Source organism: Coptis chinensis, chromosome 8 (genome assembly GCF_015680905.1).
Source record: "Coptis chinensis isolate HL-2020 chromosome 8, ASM1568090v1, whole genome shotgun sequence".
In the NCBI taxonomy this organism is placed as follows: Eukaryota; Viridiplantae; Streptophyta; class Magnoliopsida; order Ranunculales; family Ranunculaceae; genus Coptis; species Coptis chinensis.
The window spans coordinates 36,996,415-37,015,265 of NC_141463.1; the positions used below are offsets into that span (position 1 = coordinate 36,996,415).

The window sequence follows — 18,851 nt, forward strand, 5'->3', positions numbered from 1 at the left end:
GTTATGGATTTGATAATTTTTATGTTTATGATAAAGTGAAAATACGATTAATACACACAAATATTAAATAGGGGACTTCTCCATTTAATACGTAACCCGTACAAATGTTTTGAGAATTATTTAAGACACCATAGTAATATACAAAATGACAAAGGGAAAGAGAGATGTAGGTTACATAAATCTAGATATTCTGAAGGATGTTATGCATGATTAACAGTATCACAACGATAAATACTGCTATCAGTGCGACTATGAATGCCCCATCACGTTGCTCCTTGTTAAATTTCTCAATCGGATCCATTACGATGAAGAAGATGAAAATATATGAAGATTAAGTTGTGGAGAGTAAGAGAATGGAATGAGTGAAGTTGGATGAGAAGTGGCGGATTTTATAGTCGAAAATCTGACCTTTTTTTAGATATCTGACCGTTGGGCCTAGTGAATCAAAGTGATGGGGTCACTATTTAAATCAGTCCGTTGGGCCTAAAGAGTAGACCCAATGCATAAAGGAACAAACTAATTATTTATATTAGGAAGACAATAATCTAATAACATAAATAATTTCTCATTTAATCCGTCTGGAGATACAAAATTATGAGAAATCATATGATATACCGTTTTGCATTACTAGAAAAATAAAATGCACTGTATAAGGGAAATAAATGACAGAGGTATTTTAGACTAAGAGAAACAAGCTGCTACTGTGAGTCCTCAGGGTTAGTTGATGAAGAACCCGGGTTCCGACGACGACGACGAAGTACCGCGAACTCCCCGAAAGTGAGTCGACCGGGTCTGTCATTGCCTAAGGACTGAATTATTCGGTCCTGAAAATGCTGCTGATTAGCCAGCATCATGCACTGAAAATGGCCCTGACGATTACGCATCTCCTGCTGAAATTCACTCATGGAAGTATGCATCTCTTCCTGGCGAAGAAACATGTTGTGCATACCAGTGTTCATTAGTCTCAAGGCTTCCATGGGAGTGCTAATTCGGCGCATGGTATCCTCATTAAAACAGTTGGGTGGTGAAGGAGGAGAAGGAGGCACATTATCACGCTCAATATCATCTCTCGCACTAGGTTCCAAGTGATCCATGACACAAGTCTCAAAAATCACAAATTTTTTGAAAGACCTTGTTTGAATTAATGGCCTAGCGGACTGGAACCCTAAATTAATCATAATTTATGTAACAAGTACAACAAGAGGAGGTGACTTGTCAGAAGCGGTCGTAAGGACATGGCCAAGGAATTGGACCATGCAGAAAGTTTACTTCTTCTTCTGAAGGATCCACAGCAGATGCAAGAACGTCTTGTTGATGTCAGACATCTTTGATGTACCAATGATGTTGTAGGCCAGCCATTGCGTGACTGCCAATTAGTTGGTTCCGTCGGAGGGAATGTTGGTACACACATCTCGAGCCATCGTTGTATTCTCCCTCGAGAAGCGTGTCAAACATAAACTCCATTGTATCGGATACTCCGATATCAGCAGTGTCGGACTATCGGAGTTAATTGGAATATCCGTTATAATCGACAACAACTCCAACGTGAGTTCACGTTCCATCCCATCCGCCGTAATCCAAAACTCATTTCCCCGAAAACCACCATTGTTGTAAAATTTTAACACCAAATCTTTGGAGTAATGAGTCGGCACTTTGTGTAAGAGATACTCCCACTCCCTATTTGCAATTTCACCATCGAAAAAGGGATGAAACATGCCAGAATTGTAGAGATTTTTAAAGTTTCTCTCGACTGTGATTCTTCGATTTCTGGCCATAGAAAGATTGAAATGAGTTTCTAAGGGTGTATATTAGTTGAACGGAGTGAAGAGATGATGCTGTATCAATAGGTTTGGAGTCGGTGAGGTTTATACCGCGTGCGCGAGTCAATTTTAGACCAGCAGTACCGCGTGCGCTGGGTTTTTCTTAGGGAACGAGATACGAAATTTAGGGAGGATGAAATGGGAGAGGCTGACGCGTGGGTCGTCCCGCGTGATGGGTTTTGTGGCTGGACACGTGATTTGGGTCAGGTGCGAAATTTTGGCCCAAGCCCAAATGAATTCTGGAAATTCCCATTATGTTCTGAAATTTCCAACGCAGAATCGCAATTCATTTCAACTCCAAATTAAACGAATGAGATGCCAAAATGATCAGCATTAAAAATACCATCCAATGGAATATGAAGAAGGTACATTCAACATGTTTTTATTATTTTTATTATTATTTTTTCTTTTTATTATTAATATTAATATTATTATTTTTTTATTTTTTATTTATTTTTATTTACAAATGTACAAGGGGAGATGAACGTGTCAACAACACCGGACTTCAAGAAGAAAACCAAGATAAAGAAAATCGGGCAAACTGTCATGTCATGTCGGCTCTAGGGCTTAACCCAATCAAATTTGTGGCTTAACCTTTATGTTTTTTGGGGCCTAGGGGTTGGGACGGTACCATCCCTGACCAATGTGCAATGGTCTAATAATAATATTACCCTTAGTACATATGGTATAGCCTCAAACCGCCCCGAACTGCCATCAAATAGAAAACTATTCGGGGTTGGCCTAGTGAAATCCATTGCCCATGCGAACGAGGAAACATCCGATGCTGCACATCACAACTCTCTTTGTGCACAATGCTTAGTGCAAAGGGAAAAATAAAAGACACGAGTATATACATGTGAGTCTTTTAATGTCAAATCCTCAAGACGAATGTGAGTCTTTTAACGTCAGATCTTCAAGACGAATCCCAACCTGTGGGAGCAACGGGCCATCGATGAAGTTTATCCTGCTGAGCTGGTGTTAGACAAAAATATACCTTATACCAGGCTCATATCAGATAGTAATTCAAGATCTGGACAAAAAGGTGTTTGACAATTCATACACCACCCCATCCTTCGTGCACGTCCCTTTCGAGCAAAAGTACTACGACCAATACCTATTTGAGATGGGTGAGATTTACACCAAATGATGAGCTGGAGTTCATGAGGAAGAGAATAGAAAAGGGAAGAGAAGGAAGGATGGGAAATTTTTGGTACCCATTGTTTACCAGAAGGCACGTTTGCTCGATTAGCAGAAGACATTTATACTCAGTTCTGAAATAGAGTTTTTGTGGACTCAGGTTCCAGCGCTTACAACCACACACTCTAGGAGATTTGAGAGAAGAAAATAGAAGAGGGCCCGACTACCATAATGGCGTACTTTCCCTGTTTTAAACACCTAGAAGGAAGTACACCAACGAATCTTTTAGTCTTTGTAGATTGGATCTTTAAGAAGAGTCTTTTTGACATCGGGAGAGCGCAACTCATGATAATGTTTAAGGCGTTGGCCATTTACTTGAAATTCGTTGTCATCGTTTAAATTTTTTGAAGATATAGCCCCATAAGGAGTGACAACAGAGACAGTGAAAGGACTAGACCATCGAGTTTTTAATTTTCCTGGAAAAATGTGTAATCTCGAGTTGTACAACAAAACTTTTTGACCAATTTTGAAATCTTTTCTTAATATGTGCTTGTCATGCACTATTTTCATGTTGGCTTTATAGGATTTCGAGAGATCATAGGCATCACTCCGAATCTCCTAAAGCTCATTTAACTACAATTTTTGTTTCTCGCTTGCCGCATTGGTATTATAATTGAGGCTTTTGATGGCCCATAGAGCACGATGCTCAAGTTCAATCGAAAGATGACAAGGTTTACCAAAAACAAGGCGGTAAGGGGACATGCGTATAAGTGTCTTAAAAGCTATTCTATATGCCCACAAGGCATCAAATAATCTTAGAGACCAGTCTTTTTTAGATGGATTAACTGTCTTTTCTAAAATTGATTTAATCTCTCTATTAGAGACTTCTACTTGGCCACTGGTCTGAGGATGATACGGAGTCGCCACTTTGTGAGTGACTCCATATTTCTTTACTAATGATTCAAAATTTTTATTACAAAAATGTTTTCCCCATCACTAATGATAGCTTTGGGAACACCAAATCGAGAGAAAATATGTTCCTTTACGAACAAAACGACAATTTTGTGATCATTAGCATGACATGCCATTGCCTCAATCCATTTTGACACGTAGTCAACAGCTACCAATATGTAGAGAAAACCATGAGAATTTGGAAAGGGACCCATGAAGTCGATGCCCCACACATAAAAAATTTTGACAATTAAAATTGGATTTAAGGGTATCATATTGCATTGAGTAATGCGTCCTAGCTGCTGGCAGCGGGTGCATGCTTTGCAATGCTAATGTACATCTTTAAACAGTGTTGACCAATAAAATCCACATTGTAGAACCTTGGCTGCAATTTTCTTACCACTGAAATGACCGCCACAAGATTGTTCATGGTAGAAGGATAACACGTCATTGTGTTCCCAGTCGGGAATGCAACGGCGTATCAGTTGGTCGGAACAATACTTGAAGAGGTAGGGATCATCCCAGAAATAAAATTTCACTATGGATAAGAACTTATTCCGGTCTGTTCGAGTCCAAGATGAAGAGATTTCCTCGGTAACTAGGTAGTTCACTATATCAGCGTACCAAGGAGATGAAAAAATGGAATACAAGTGTTCATCTGGGAATGAATCACAGATGGGTTCTATATCATTATCGACATCATTAACGAGTCGTGATAAATGGTCTACAACCACATTCTCGCAACCTTTTTTATCTCTAATTTCTAGAGCAAACTCTTGCAAGAGGAGGATCCAGCGGATCAACCTCTGTTTTGCATATTTTTTAGCTAATAGGTAACGAAGTGCCACATGGTCAGTGTAGACTATTGTGGAAGAACCAACTAGGTAAGGATGAAATTTATCCAGGGCATATAAAACTGTGAGAAATTCTTTCTCAATGGTGGTATAATTACGTTGAGCTTCATTAAGAGTTTTACTAGCGTAGTAAATGACAATTGGTTTATTCTCTCGGCGTTGCCCTAGGACAGCTCCAATAGCGTAATCACTCGCGTCACACATTAATTCGAAAGGTTTAGACCAATTAGGTGGTTGAATTATAGGGTCTCAAAAGCTTGTTTACAATTGAAAGTGAAGTCAAAGACAACATCTTTAAGCAGGAGATTTGTTAAAGGTCGAGCAACTTTTGAGAAATCTTGAATAAATCTTCTGTAAAACCCTGCATGTCCTAAAAACGCACGTACGTCGTGAACTGATTTTGGTATAGGAAGTGAAGCAATTTTTTCAATCTTAGCTTTATCAACTTCGATTCCATCCTTTGAAACAATATGACCTTGAACTATTCCTTTTGTAACCATAAAATGACATTTGTCCCAATTAAGAACGAGATTTTTCTCTTCACAACGTATTAAAACCTTTTCAAGATTTGATAGACAGCTATCGAAAGAATTACCATATATTGAGAAATCGTCCATGAACACTTCCATAAAATGTTCAACAATATCACTGAAAATATGAAGCATACAACGTTGGAATGTACCAGGTGCATTGCAAATGCCAAAAAGCATTCATTTATATGCAAATATACCAAAAGGACAGGTGAATGTTGTTTTTTCTTGATCAGCAGGATCTGTGATTATTTGAAAATATCCTGAATAACCATCAAGAAAACAGTAATATGCATGACCCGCTAACCGTTCAAGCATCTGGTCAATGAAGGGAAGTGGGAAATGATCTTTACGAGTGACTGCATTAAGTTTGCAATAGTCAATGCATATTCGCCACCTCACTAGAATATGAGTGTAGATGCATTTATCTTTATCATTTCGCACAACTGTAATGCCAGACTTCTTGGGAACAACGTGTACAGGACTCACCTAAACACTATCCGAGATAGGGTAAATAATACCGGCATCGAGTAGTAACCTTAAAATTTCTTCTCGTACCACATCCTTCATGGTAGGATTAAGACGACGTTGCGGCTCACATGACGTCTTGGCATTTTCTTCAAGATGTATGCGATGGGTGCACACTTTAGGGTCAATGCCTTTAATGTCATCGAGAGATCATCCAATAGCAGAACGGTGTTCTTGGATGACCTTAATTAAACGTGATTCCTGATCGGCAGTCAATTGTGATGATATAATAATTGGGTGGCTACCATCTGGATCTAGATGTATGTATTTTAAGTCCGAAGGAATAGGCTTTAAGTCAAGGGTGGGAGGAGTGGGTATTAAAGATTCTTGAGGAAAGTCGTCTTCCATGGAGAAAACAGATTGATACTCATCTAAGTCACTTGATAGGACGGTAGTAGGGTCAAATAGTGGTATTGACTATAGGAACTCGTTTACATCCTGTGAATAAACATCCACATCAAATTCAGAATCACCAAATGAAAGGAATTGGTGTACTTCATCCTCAGGAAAAGAGTTTGTGAAATATTCCTGCACAAGGGTGTCAACCAAGTTAACCTCCCCATCAATGTCATTCTCTGGAATTTGTTTTATTAACTTGAACACATTAACCTCGACCGAAAGATTTCCGAAGGACATGGTCATAGAACCATCTCTACAGTTAATGAGGGCATTGCTAGGAAAGGACACCCTAATATGATAGGAATGGAATCACATGCAACTTATGTATCGAAAATGAAAAAATCGACGGCATAGAAAAAGTCTTGGACATTTACAAGGACGTTTTCCACAATACATTTTGGATACTTAATGGAACGATCGGCTAATTGTAGAGTCATCGTGGTAGGTTTAAGCTCATGAAGACCTAGTTGTTTGAATAAGTAATAAGGAAGTAAATTCACACTCGCTCCTAGGTCTAGTAATGCAATGGCCGTATATTTATCACCTAATGTGCATGGAACTGTTGGTCTACCAGGGTCCTTGTATTTGACTATACCATTGTATTCGGTGATTGACGGAAACTGTTCGATAAGGAATGCTTGTTGAGGAACATTTGTTCTCTTTTTTTGTGGTGCACATATTTTTCAGAAATTTTGCATGTTTTAACAATTGTTTTAGGGCATCGAGAAAGGATAAGTTGATTGTCAAATTCTTAAAAGTTTCTCGAATTTCATCAAAATTTTCATCAGGTTTATTGTTTGCCAAACGGGCAGAAAATGGTGCCTTAGGGCGGAATTTGGCATAAGGATCTACTCGTTCGTTTCCCAATTTTTGAGTTGGTGACTTTGATGAACTCAGTGTTTCCACTGTTGGTTCATTATCGGGAGCAGATTCATTGGAATCTCCGGTTACTTTTGTTTGATCATCCGACATATAGATTTGATTGTCAACGGTTTTTCCAGAACGAAGAGTAGTTATTGCATTCACCTCACCTTGGTTTGGAGCATTTGTACTAGGTGCATTGGTGACTTCACAGGTAGTGTTCGCAGGCTTAGGGTTTGGAACTGCTTAGCCTAGAAACACACCTTTCTGACTCTTTTCTTTAGCTAATTGTTGAAGTGATTGTTGGATAGATGTTAGGATTTGGGATTGCTGGTTCATGTAAGTGAAGAAAGTCTCGTTTGTCCTATCGGTAGCAAGAGGCATAAGTTGTGCAATAGGGACGAGTTCACGATTATTGCTGAGAAGTGGTTGATTATAGCCAGAATTTAGATTGGCTAGAACAAGGCTGCGGTTGTTTTGATAGTTAGCATTGGAATTACTTTGAAGCAGAATTTGACTTTGTTGGTATTGCTGATTATTTCCTTGGCGGTATGGAATAAAATTGTTGATTGGTCGAACAGGTGAATTGGCGAAACCTAGAGGAGGCATTTGTTGGTTATTCGGGCGCTAAGCGAAATTCAGATGTTGTCTCCAAGGTGCATTAGGAATGTTGAATGCACATGCCTATTCCATTGGTTGAGTAGGGAGGCATATAACAAGGGACAATAAGCATCGGGATAGTCTGGACTGAGACATAGAATACACAGGGAAGTGTTAACGTTCATAACCTGTTGTGGAAGTTGATCATTTACTTGAACTGCAAGAGCATCTACTTTTTTAGTGAGGGATTCTATCAGATTTTTCAATTCGGGATCTAGTTTTACCTAAAAAATAGATGTAGCTTCTGTAACAGTATCCTTAGATGACCTAGAAGAATCAGTGTTACCCCAATGTGTACCTCTTTTCACTTGTTTTTCAAGAAAAGTATATGTTTCAGTAGCTCCTTTGTCCATGAAGCAACCGCCGTTCATTATGTCAAGAGTTTCTTTTTGATGATCTGATAGGCCATTAAAGAATGAACGGACAAGGACAGCAGTGTCAAGCTGATAATGAGGACATTCTAAAAGAACATCTGTAAATCGACTCCATGCTTTTGTAAAGGATTCATGAGGATTTTGATGAAAGAATTGGATTTTCTAAAGCATTTCAATAGTTTTCTTTTGAGTGTAAAATTGTAGCATGAAAGCTTGGACAAGTTTATTCCATGTTTCTATAGATTGTGGTTGTTGTCCTGCTAGCCAAACTGACGCTTTATCCGCTAAAGTGAATAGAAACAGCCAAAACAAAAGTTGTTCCTTAGAGACAGCTGGATGGTGAAATGTTGTGGCCACTTGTTGAAGCTTATGAAGGTGATTGTACGGTTTTTCATGATCCAAACCATGATACACAGGTAACAAACTAAAAATGTTAGGCGGAATTCGAAAATCACCGACAATATCCTCGAGTTTGATGTAGGAAGAAGGTCTTTCCTGTAATGTTGTATAGAAGTCTGAAAGGGGCTTCTCAGTTGGTGGATTTTTATCAGCCATAATGAATGAAGGGAATGGTGACAAGGAATCTTGTTGATTTAGATTAATAGATGAAGAACTCTGTGGAGGTGAGAATATACGCAAATGCTTATCGTATTTTCTCCTACGATAAATATGTTCAAATTCTTTAGTAGAACCAGACCTTAATCTCATGCAAGCATAAAATTAGATCTAATTAACAGAAGGAACTTATTATTACTTGGATTTTACGATTATCTTTAAGCATTAGAGTTTAACAACGTAGGCCTAAGCCGCTGCTAACGTAGCAATACAGCTAGGAATATGTGTACATAAACCAACAACCAGGTTATAAGAAAGATATATGAGGAAGGATTTCCGTGCAAGCACGGTTCTAATGAAGTAACCTCAATCTTTCAAGTTTCCTAGACACCATTGGAATATGATTAAGATTTATGGAATTAAAATTTATGCAAGGTGATATCTATCACTTTTCAGTATAAAGATACAAAATCTTTATTTCGTTCAGAGTAGACTCAAGTCCTTACTCATGTCTTCTTGCATTTAGTTGAGTAGGGATTTGAACCAACCTAAATTCTAGGACAACATGCAACTTTCTAATGCTCTAAAAAGGGAAACTAGTGAGTAAGTTTAATATTGAATTACTAGCTAAGTTTGGTTTTGTTGTTTAAGCCCTAAAAAGTGCAAAAAAATGTGAAAACACAAAAACAGTAGAAAAAGACTAAGAATTTTACAAGATATTTAAGAAGACAGAAGTAGTGGAAGATTATAATACTCATGCAAGAACTTATTATCTTATCTTAGTATAGGATTCCTACCGTCTCTAAGTTATTTTGAGTATATTATCAAACCCGAACCGGCTTGAGCGTCGATCCCTAGCGAGATGAACTCATCTCTAAGTCCATTTCCCTAGCATAAGAAGTTGAACTGGACTTTCATCTCTGAAACTCCATCTCAACTTCTGGACTCATAAAACATAATCCTGTCAAATCTAGAAATGCGGAGTTAATTAAGGTTCGCGCGCGTGGCTATCCCAGGTATGGAAAGGAAAGCGCACGCGAGTTTTTCTTCACTTCCAGGCCTTAAGTTTGGCTGGACACTACCATTTTGGGGTAATGTGTTATATGCGTCTTAGGTCTAGGCAGAGAATCCTACTACAAAGAAATCTATACAAACCCTCACATGAGCATCATTAACCCTCCACTTTGGAGGATTTTAGCTCATGATCCTTGGGTTTATTTTTGTAAGATACAAACTAATAAGTAATAAAAAGAAGAAAGGAATGTAAAAACAGATTACCTAAGAAAGAAAGAAATTTTATTAGAAACTAGAAAGTGTTTCCACCATTAACAATGTTTCAAGCTTTTTCTAAAAAAACTAAAAACTCCCCTCCAAAAGATAAAGACTAGGAATTTAAATGGAACAAGAGTCAAGGCCATCAATGTAGTGCATCCCCCCTTGTTTTGTTTTCTTCTCCATTTTCTCCCACGTGAAACACCAAACCACATTTACTTCCTACTTACCCACACAATCCACAACAAAGTGACACCTATCTTTTTTTCATGATTAACACCTAATCTCATCTAACTTTATTAACTACATGCAATGTGTCACTTTTGCCCCAATTATTTGCACCTTTGTCTTGACTTGTATGATGACTCATCAAATCTTGTGGGCCCGCATAGTGGGTCTACGTGCAGTCCAGTGGCGGTCCAGTCTTTTGGAAATTTAACAACTTCCCGCCTATGCGTAGAGTTCATCGCGACCGATCGTCTCGAAAATTTCACTTGTCGCGATTCGAGTCCCGGGTTCAAGAGGTAGGAGCTTCGGAAGTTTGATGCTTCTGTGCGGGCCGGATTTGTTGGGCTTCACATGGGCTTAATTAGAAAGCTTATGTACACTCCTTATTCCGTGTTTAAATGTTGGCTTTATCATTATTTGTACGTTAGTTGCTCCACTCTGCAAAAACACGAAAATGCGATTATTTCATGATTATTAAACACAAAATTAACCGAAATATTATGTCTCTATGGGGTTTATAGTATAGTTTTGGGTGTTTATCACAAGGTCCTAATTTTTTTTTTAATTAAAATTTATGCAAGGGAGAAAGTAAAATCATGTAAGCATGGAAATACGACTCATACTTTTAGACTTGAAGTCTAATCATGCAAATATAACTTACTTATACATTACTAGATACAATAGCATATGAAGATACCCTACTCATGCGTATAGTAATACGAATAGGCAAGGTTGTATCATATATAAATATTTCTATACGTACAGGCAAATACACATCAGTAATTACTCATACGTATCTAGATACAGTAGCATGCGAAGATATTATATGTATGCACAAATATACTAATAGGCAAAGACGTTATAGATACGTAAAAACTAAACATGCAACGTATTATACATAGACTAATATCCGATTATTGTTTTGCATAATAATTTGATTTCGTCAATACTCATTGAGATTGCGATTGTCATATAGAGAGCAGCTTCACCCCGTAGGGTTTAGAAACAATTTACCCAACTCAGATTTTAACCATCGTTGGAATGTTATTCTCTTTCATGACAAAATCAACTTATACCCTGTCTTAAATTGTCTTAACCTGTTGCAGTTGTTTTTCAAGTTGACTAAGGTTGACTCAAGGACATTAGTTTTCGTCCCAAATACGAGACGAGACAAGTTGTCTTTTCTGGTTTCGGTGACCATCGTAGATGATTTTTCAGAGGGAGAGAAGGTGATTGCCCACGCCCCCAATATATCAATATCCCGCCCAGTAGTTTCATTATCCGGCCCAATATTTCTTTCTTTCATAACCCTAACCTAGTGTAAAAGGAAATTGAGACTTTGGTAGGAATGATTTGACAGTAAGAGCTGCATCTCTCTCAAAATCGGCAAGAGTTGCATCTCTCTCAAGTTTTGGTAACCCCCTCATCTCTCTCTCAAGTTTTTGTATCTCTCTCTCTTTTATCAATTTTCGTTTTTGTTCACTACCTCAATTTCTGAACTCAAATTTTTTATTTTTGTTTCAATATAACAAAAGTTTTTAGTTGAAGTGGTTTGCAGTTTCGCAAAAAAAAAATGGAGTGCACAGCAAAAGGAAGCAGAAGTGTTGCAGGACGCTGCATCGGAGCACCGACGAGACGTTGCGGTCAGTGTGGAGCTGTTGCTTATTGCTCCACTTCTCATCAGGTCTTTTATTCATATAAATTCAATAACACAAATGAACTATTGGAATGTTGTAATGAGTTTGTTAAACATTTGGTGTACAGGTGTCACATTGGAATGAACATAAAGAAGAATGTGAAAGATTAGAACAACAAATGAGACGTGTCGATGTCTTACATGATTTCCCATTTACATTCTCTAAGGAAGCAACGATCCAGGTAATTATATGATCATGTGATTGAGCACACACACTTGTTATGGATTGGATTAATTTTTTAATATTTTGTTATGTCTGTAGTAGATATGTGAAAAGAGGAGTTGTTGTTCGTTTCTTATGGATAGGAGTCTCCATAAAGTAGGAATGTGGAAATACGAGTGTAATTGCTCGGGGTCAAGTTCATCTTGTTATTCAAGGTTGGTTAACAATTCTTATCGTTCTGTTTATTCACATGGATTTGTACATTTAATGTTTACAACAAGTTTATGAACATGAATGGCATCCTTAATGACGCAGTTGCATGTACCATCTGTCATTGCCGTATGGTGATTACTTTAGGATGGAATGGGAAAGTGGGAACTGTAGTCTGAACGAATGCCAAAGTTGGAGCAATATTCTAGTATAGGTAAACACTAGTGAAAATGTAGACGAAGCTCAAATCATATAAATAACAAGGAAAGTTGACTTCATGATAGCTTGAAACAACAAGAGTTAATCATATCTTATCACTTAGGCATTTTCTCTAGGTTATTTTAATGGACTTGCTCTCAGTTTTTATCACTGAGTTGAGAATTTCACCAATCCAAATGTCAACTATTCATAGAGTTTTATGGAATCCATACACACCGTGAAGAATGTCCACTGTACTAGCTTTAGGCAAGGACATCAACTGTGTATTTTTTGTTTAGTTTTTAAAGTAGGATTTGGTGGACTGTTTTATGAGAATTGATTCAAAGCACCTTTTTGAAGCTGTAAGCACCGCAGTTTTGAACAATATTTTTCCTTTTGTATTTGTACCACCATTTTAGTGAGACGGAGGGAGACAAAATCACTACAGGCGGGCTAACAGTGATGAAGGGACTTAGGGACTGGCAATCTGGACAGATATCTATAATGTCTTTGCTTTAGAACAGGAGGAGAAATGATTGGTAGCATTTTGTAAAATCAAAAGAACATCAGGTTTTCATTTAGTTCAAAAAATCAATATTTTATTGACCATGTATTAGATTAAGAAATTAAGAAAAGCTTTTTACCAGTGGTTACAGTCATACCCACCCATGAGAGAAACTATGGCTCGACTACTGCCTCGTCTAGTGCTCCCACATGGCCACATGTACTGTTATGTTTGATGTCTATAACATAGTCCCACTAATATTTGATGCACTCATGGTCTCTTTTTCAAGTTAGTCACGCCAAGTAGTTTTAAAGAAACTATCATAAGCAGATGTATTGATCAAATAAATGGGGTACGCATTGTTGGAGGATATGAAAATACAAATGTGTACACATTTCTTCATGGGGACTATATCTAGAGTGTTAGAAGATTTGTCATATACATCTAATTTTATTTCTTCCCTTGTATTCACAAGTGTTATTATATTGGTAGGGTTGATGATGAGTGGAGCCTTCCCAGTAACTCATGCCCCTGCTGTGGTATATTTTATCTCTTACTTTTTCTATGGTTCTGTCACAAATAACATGTTAATTTATTTTTTAAATAAATATGCAGAACCAGTAATTCCAATCTCAATGCAGTTGAGATGTTGGAAGGACTACTATAAATGGAGGTCTCTCCCACTACATTCACCTATTGCGTTGTTACTTCATTGGGTACGGGATTCCTTAGTTTAGTAGTTCAAACATGAGAGCCATTAAAAATTTTATTGTTATTTTTTTCACTTGCCAGCTATTCTTCATTATTTGCATATGGATCTTTTGTTTACTATAGACTCATAGATCTGATTTTGATTAAGTAAATGTTTGTTGCTTTCTTGGGTTTTAATTCAGTAAAGTGTATATACTGCAGACTAGAGACTAATATGTGTCACGTTCTTCATATACCCACATATATATATATATATATATATATATATATATATATATATATATATATATATATATATTTATATTATATAACTATTTATATTCTTTTGATTAGTAACTATCCTTGTTTTGATATTCAGTCCAAGTAAGTTGTCCTTCTTTTAAGAACGTGTGACGAAAAGTAGTTTAAGGCCATACCGCGTTATGTGGTGACCATATATAGTTTTATTGAACCCTTGCACAGTAACTGATCTTCAATTTCTGCAGCCTTCAACTCAGGCTCCTCACTAGATCTGACTGTCTCTGGCTTTTACTTTCTTAACTCCTATTTTCCGTTTGGCAACATCGCTGACGCCATTCCTTTGGAATGGTGGCTAGGATGTGGAGCCCCCTTGGATCCTTATTTGAAAGGCTTATTAGTAAGTTTCCTCCAAAAGGAACTAAAGCCGTGTGACTAAAAAGTTGCGCCTGATGAGTCGCGGAGACTCAGACATGTACCAAGCTAACTTATCATATTGAAATTACTCGTTGCTGGTTGTTTCTCTTTGTTAACTACTCGTTAACTTATCATATTGAAATTTCTGTCGCCTGACTATAGGAGTTGCGATGGAGTTGATGAGGCAAGGTGCCATGTTGACTGTTTTAAGCACACTGTTGGCTGCATTGGCTTGGCTAGCTACTCTATTGGTAGCAACTGATTTTATCGACAACAAATGGTTGATTCCTGTTGGAGTTGTATGTAGAAAGGGTGATTCTTCTTGGAGCTCCTATTTCGATGACAGATGAGAACTGGGGGATTGCTAGAAAGGTAGTTGCAAACAATCTTCCAACTTTCTAATTTCATTTTTTGAGTATATATTCATTGCACCCTAGTCCCTATATCTTTGTGAAATCATTTATACTGTTATACATGTTTGTTGGCAGATGGTAGCAGCCAGATGGTAGAATGATTATGCTACAAGTGATTCTCTAGTGTAGTATCTCTTCACATGGGAAGAGACATTATATTTAATAACTAGTAATCCCATATTGGATTTCCTTGGTTTCAGGGGAATTTTTCCAACCAATACAACACGTAAGTTGTGTTCTGTTGATTATCTTGAAACTCTACATCATTCAGTAGTTTAATTATATGCGCTACCTATGTACTCAGTAGTTTTATTATGCATTGAGCTTTATAGATTTATTTATGTTGGTATTTATTTATTTTTGTCCTTTGCAGCGCCATTGGTCGAAGACTTGAGCTTTCTATATTAGCATTCCAAATGAAACACTCACCACTTCGTCCCCATCTCCCTCACTTTCCTTTTGCCCTAGCCACCCTTATCTCTCTCTGCCCACACACACTCTCACTGGGAGAAACCAACAAGGACAAGTCACTATGAAACGAACTTGGAGCGGCGCATTTAATGCAGAAGAACAAACCGATTCCCAATCATTGAAACGAAGAACAATACCACATGACGTGTTGTTTAGACTTGTGGTCCATCAAGACATATTGGAAGAGTAATTGGTAAAGAAGGTACTCGAATTCAAAAAATCAGAGAAGATACTAGAGCTAATATTAAAATTGCTGACGCAATCACTAAGTTTTCCCCATTTTTAATTAGAACATAATTTACTTCAGTAGAAAAATCTGTATTTAATTAATTAATTGATTGTTGCACAGAGAGGAGGAGCGTGTTATTATTATTAATTCTGGTGGGAACGATTGCGAAATATCTGATGCGGAGAGAGCACTTCTTCAAATAGCTAGCCTTGTTCTTAAGGTGATGTGACTCGTAACAAATAAATCGACGTATATTAATATGTCGAAAATGTGTATATGATTAAATATGTAAAGTTGAACTCTGTTGAAGTACTAAGAGGTCAATTTCTAACTTAGAGCGACAGTTTGTTATAACAAGTTAGGAATAAGAATTAAACTTGGTAGGTTATAGTATTTTTCTGATTGGAATATGTTATTGTAAGCTTGCACAAGATATCCTTTCATTTGTGATATCCTTAGCTCAGACCCACATTGAGAATATCTATATTTGTGACAAATGAGCACTTGAGCAGCATGTCATCGTTACAGTAAGAAGTTAATTAATAACATATTGACTTTCTTAAATACTCATTACTGAAACCAAAGGCACCCAACATTTTGACGAGACACAAGCAGGTCCTACTACATAATTTTAGATCAGATCTTTATAGCTAGCTATGTCAAATATTATGATTTTTTCTTTGTCAGGTCTCAATGTCACAAAGATTTTTTCCAATGTCCATGAACTTACATTAACCTGCTTTATCTCTTCTATTCGTTATCATTTGCTTTTAAGAGGCTAACCCACTTCAGACTCAGAATGTCGCAAAGACCTATATATTTCATTCAGGACACTGAATATATGCTCTCTTTTTGCATGCTAAACTCAGATATTGGGTGGTATACCACAAATACTCAAAGCCTTGGAGATAATTAGCAGTCAAATAAGGTATGGTGCTGGTATTTGTTATGGTATTTGTTTATCCTTTTTATTATTGTTAAATGCTAAGATTATAACATTTCTTTTCCTGTTATGCAGGGAAAACTCACCCAGCAAAGTAATTTCCATCAGACCAACACAGAATCTGCACCATTTAAAATTGTTAGATTAGATGAAGACTTGAGCTTTCTATATTAGCTTTCCCATTGTCCTTCTGGCTTAGTGGCTTTCTTTGCCTCTGAAAATGCAGCAGGGACAAATTGGAAAGGCATCTTGCAGATGCACAGATGTTTGACATGGCATGGATGGTTACACACAAAGGCGGTGCCGCCATAAAATATGATACTAAATTTGTATGTAAAGGTATGTTAGCATGAATTCCTAAAAAAATGTGATCTATTTTTTTTTTTTTCGGATCCCTTTTTGTTATGTTGATTTGTTTGTTTTCCTTGCATGAAATACCCTGTATTCCAATTCATGGTCACCATTTTGTGTGCGTGTGTTGATTAATTCCTAGTTTTTGTCTATTCCTCCTGGGAAATGATATGTATCCTTATTAGGGAAATCCTCCTCGGAAAATATATAGATTCATTACACATTTGTAGTTTTATATACTTTTCAATAATCTAGGAAACTGAATGTATATTAAAAATATTCACTTAATAATTTCATCTCTTTGAACTTGTTAGGTTGATTGCATATTCTTTCTTTGCCGAAGGTTAGGGCAGGAGCTGAGATGGTATTGTTGTCACTACTCGTTATTATGCTATCACTGTAACTCTAATTTGCAATGATAGAAGTTTCGGTATTCTCCTACATTCATTACGTTTGTCTAAATGAGCTGATCAATTCCTTGATTGTTTTGTTTCTTGAATATTTGTTTGATGATTGCAAGGTTCACAAAATTGAAACTTTATTGTTGTTATCATTACTCGTTTGAACGGGTAAGTTTCTACGAACATGAGAATTATATCATCTTGAATTTGTACATTTTTTTTTCTTGAGTCCTTCATATGATAGTGTTAAACACCCCTTCACTGCAATTCTTACATGATAGTTTCAATGATAAATAACCTACTAGATACTTAAACCTTGATGTTTTCAGTAGTACCCTTTGTGCTAATTATTTGATTTTAGTGTTTAATATATGAATGCTATTATTAGGGATCTGGCCATAAGTAGTCTTGTACAGTAACTTCTAGGTTCATTCGGACAAACCGAAGTCTACACTAGCTGGAGTGGAGCTGCACTGATAATGCTCCTGCCGTGTTGTACATTTGCCTATGCTTTGGCTAGATGCTTGTTCCATCTCTAGAAAATAAATTCTCGAGGCTTTTTACCCTCATGAAAGGTTGTGCGACTCAATGAAAGACCAAATTGCATAAGGTGATGAAGATAGGAATTTCAAAGCACAAATTGTTTTTTTTTTCCCATTATGTTCTTATTATGCCTTGTGTACTTTAAAAACCTAGTTATTTATTGGCAATCAATAGCTTGAAAATATTGTAACTTTGGAAAACCAATGTATAATATATCAAATTTTGAAATGTGTTGTTTTAGTATGTTTGTGTAATTGATTTTGGGAAAAAAAATGATATGAGAATCATTTGTAGATATTAGTAGTTCCAAAGAAAAAGGTGACGGGAATGTCTTAAAAATAGGTTCTACCTAAAAAATTTTTTAATTATTTAAAAAAACGAACTTTAGGACACCACATAAATTTTGGACAATTTTCGCTTTTTGACCTTTTCTGGTGTAGTGCTAAACAAGACCATTTAATTATATGTAGATAAATACTAAACATGCAACAACGGCTACTTATACGTATAGATAAATATATCTATGCAAAACAGTACCACATGTATGTATATACATTAATATGCAATTCATAACCACTTAACGATATATATATATATATATATATATATATATATATATATATATATATATATATATATATATATATATATATATATATATTCACAGGGGTATTGACATGATTTATACATATTGTTAATCTAATACGCAAAATATAGTCCATTCATTATGACATAATAACTATGTACATATGAATCATGCAAAAATATTATAAAATTTGGAACCTGCAGCGTCCCGCAAAGCCGCCGAAGAAATGATACTGTCGTTTCAACCTGTGGACGTCCCGAACACCAAAGGTCAATTTGACGTAGAGCAGTGTATAGATGATTTTCCAGGTCCTAACTTTTGGTTCCTGCAAGTGCCACGAAAAATCCAATATGGGGTCAGGTCCAAAACGCGGGAAAAGTTCAAAACAAGAAAAACGTAGAAAAATAGGAAAATGAAATGAATGAAAGAATGAGAGTGGGGGGTTTTCCCTTGGAGCAATTCCAGTTTGCAAGCACAGGTCCTTGGTTCTTTAGAATGGCAGCGGCGCCATTTGATATCTATCATCTATACCATTTTGGCCGGACACTACCATTTTGGGGTAGTGCGTTCTATGTATCCTTAAATCCAGGCAGTGAATCCCCAGCAGT

The 18,851-nt window shown here is 36.8% G+C and overlaps 1 long non-coding RNA gene across 2 annotated transcripts; it reads left to right on the plus strand.

Annotated features, from left to right (window-relative positions):
* Positions 1 to 15,181: 15,181 nt before the first annotated feature.
* LOC147481361 (uncharacterized) lies at positions 15,182 to 17,837 on the plus strand. 2 transcript variants are annotated; one of them, XR_015205085.1, is made up of 7 exons: positions 15,182 to 15,459; positions 15,540 to 15,639; positions 16,289 to 16,347; positions 16,438 to 16,456; positions 16,589 to 16,701; positions 17,028 to 17,282; positions 17,503 to 17,837. It is a non-coding gene; the product is annotated as an uncharacterized LOC147481361 (long non-coding RNA). The 2 variants fall into 2 exon arrangements; XR_015205084.1 differs by lacking the exon at positions 17,503 to 17,837 and having other exon boundaries at positions 15,184 to 15,459; positions 17,028 to 17,474.
* The last annotated feature ends 1,014 nt before the right edge of the window (positions 17,838 to 18,851 follow it).